The following is a 3109-nucleotide window of genomic DNA, read 5'->3' on the forward strand; positions in this document are numbered from 1 at the left end:
GACTTTTGCTGACTTCAAAAAGATTGGTCCGCCTGGATTCCGTGGGGCCCTCGACCCTGATAAGGCAGAGGAATGGCTGACAGAAATGGAGAAAGTATTCACAATTTTTCCATGCACTGAGGTGCAGCAAGTGAATTACGCTACCTTCATGCTCAAAGCTGATGCCGAATTCTGGTGGGATGGAGTAAGACGGTTGTTGGAGGATGCTGGAACAGATCTCAGCTGGGCCACCTTCAAGGAAGCTTTCTACAAGAAGTACTTCCCCCTTTCTGTTCGAGAGTCCAAGGAGATGGAGTTTCTTCAGCTGAAGCAGGATAGGATGAGTATTGCAGAGTACACAGAGAAGTTCGAGAAGCTCTGCAAATTTTCCGCAATGTATAAGGCTAATCCAGATGAAAAGTGAAAATGTATGAAGTATCAAGGAGGGCTCAAGGCAGAGATCTTAACCGCAATAGCCCCACTGAAAATCCGGGAGTTCTCCTCCCTTGTTAGCAAGTGCCAGGTGATCAAGGAATGCACCAAGAAACTAGCGTCAGAAAGAATCGAGGCTTTCAAGAAAAGGCAGCTAAATCAAGGATCTTCTCAGCAGCTGTCGCAGAAGAAGGCCTTTCTTGGAAGACCTACAGGAAGGCAATCTCAACAGGGCACGAACCGCTAGAAACCTCCCACTGACACCTCACCAAAGGCCACCGAACTCAAGGAATGTGCCTTGTGTGGAAAGCAACATAGAGGCAGGTGCCTTGCCGGGCAAAATGTCTGCTTCCGGTGTTTCCAGCCAGGGCATATCGCCAGGGAATGTCCAGCAGTTCCCCCACCCTCTGCCGATGCACCCCAACGTCAAGGACGAGTCTTTGCCCTCAGCAGCGAGGAAGCCCACCAGTCAGAAGATCGAATCGAGGGTAAGTGCACAATTATTGGAGCTCCTTTAACTATCCTATACGATACAGGTGCTTCTCATTCATTTATATCTCTCTCTGCTACTAGTAGAATCAGTTTATGCATGACCAAACTACCATATGTCCTACTAGTGACCACCCCAGCCGGTAAGAGTGTCGAAACTCAGCAGGTTTGTCAGAGGGTTTGCATCCTCATTTCAGATAGATCATACCTTGCTGACCTAGTGTGCCTCCCTTTAGTAGGATTAGACATCATCCTAGGAATGGATTGGCTCAACGAAAACCGAGTCCTGTTAGATTGTTTTGAAAGAAAAGTCATCTTCCCTTCTCAATCCATACGAGACACACGTGATCTTCCAAGATCCTCCGAAGACACAAGTACGAGGCAAGAATATGCCTTGCTAAATTCGGTAAAAGCAGATTCCCATCGAGAGTTCTGTGAGATACCAGTAGTACAAGACTTTTTAGATATCTTTCTTAAAATCTTATTCAAACATGCTTATTTTATCATGATATATGCCTCTCCTCTCGCATGGTTCATTCTTGTATATGCCTAAACAACCTAATTGTAAATTAAACTGAGGGAATGATCCTTCGGTAAGGGAAGGTGACCCCCAAAGACCAGATATCGAGATGATCCCTCGGTAAGGGAGGGTGATCGATCGAGATGATCCTTCGATAAGGGAAGGTGATCGAAAAACGTTTGGGATAAGAACCTTCGGTAAGGGAAGGGGACTATCCCATCAATTTTATATAATAATACATCATTTTTATATGACTCCCTTCTTGTGTATGTCTAAATAACCTTGATTGTAAATTAAATTGAGGGAATGATCCTTCGGTAAGGGAAGGTGACCCCCAAAGACAAGATATCGATATGATCCTTCGGTAAGGGAAGGTGATTGATCGAGATGATCCTTCGGTAAGGGAAGGTGATCGCCAAAACGTTTGGGATAAGAACCTTCGGTAAGGGAAGGGGACTCCCACTTATACCGGTTTGAGCTCAATACCCTCCATAAAAGTTATAAAATAAGAAAGGAGAAGGCATGAATGAAAGTTTGATTTCTATGTTTTTTCTTAGATAATGTTGATGTTACTTAAGATGTTATCCTCCTATTTTCCTATATGTTTTCTCTTTTTGCACACATATTTTATAAGAAAGATGCATATTACATGCCATGTTATACGCGTTTTTTTAAAATCCCGCACGTGGGCTGGAGATGGATATGGAGGTTGCATAGCACTCCTACTGAGACGCTAGGTTCTCACTCCCTTTCTTTTCCCATACTGTCTCCAGAGGAACATGGCACAGCGGATAGAGACGACGCAGTGCCCCCGAGGGTAACTTCTAAGTACGACCCCTCGAAACACGCGTGGGTAGTTGCGACCACTACTACCGTGCTCCAAACTATCTACTTAGGTCGAGAGTTCGTGGAAGGAGAATACCAGCTGCCCATCGAGTCCTAGTTCACCCCACACAACGGAACCAGATCTTCACTGCGCGAAAATGTCTTGGAGGAAAACCACTGATACCTCGATTCGTAAATAACTGAAGAATCCTGATCAAGGATATGATAGGATGCAAGTATGGGAGCCTCTTCGACGAGATTAGTTTAGGACGTAATTAGTTTCTTTTCTTGTTTTAGTTTCCTACAAATATTTTTATTTTGAAACGTACTCATGGTTGGGATGTTATTTCACCTTTATTCAAATTCCAACGTTTTAGCGCTACTCATTTTCCACTCTACGCATATTTACTCCTTCCTTGCGTAACGATTAAGTCATTCTTTTCTTGGATCAAGTGTGGCACCTTATTTTAAAGACCTCCACGATAGTATAAAACTTAGGGTGTTACAAAATATAAACTTTAGAGGATCCAAATCCTAAAAAAAATGACTTCTCTCATAATACTTCTACTTTTCATTACATTTCTATAAAATAAGCACTTTTAGAGTTAAAAATCCAAACACAAAATAACTTATTTATAAGTTACTTTTAACAAAGTCATTTATTGTTTAAGTTATTTTATCAAAAGGAGTTTAACTAAGTTAGTTACTCAAACTGAGCCTTTCTAGTCCTTACACAAATTCTTTAACAATCCCAAAGCCCAAAAATAATATGTAATTGAAGTTATTAAAAAGAGAGTATCTCATGGAGGTGTGTCTCGGGAGTGGGTTTGTGTGTTCTATGTTTTATTGACCAAAAGAAAAAAG

This window comes from Arachis ipaensis, chromosome B07, assembly GCF_000816755.2.
Source record: "Arachis ipaensis cultivar K30076 chromosome B07, Araip1.1, whole genome shotgun sequence".
In the NCBI taxonomy this organism is placed as follows: domain Eukaryota; kingdom Viridiplantae; phylum Streptophyta; class Magnoliopsida; order Fabales; family Fabaceae; genus Arachis; species Arachis ipaensis.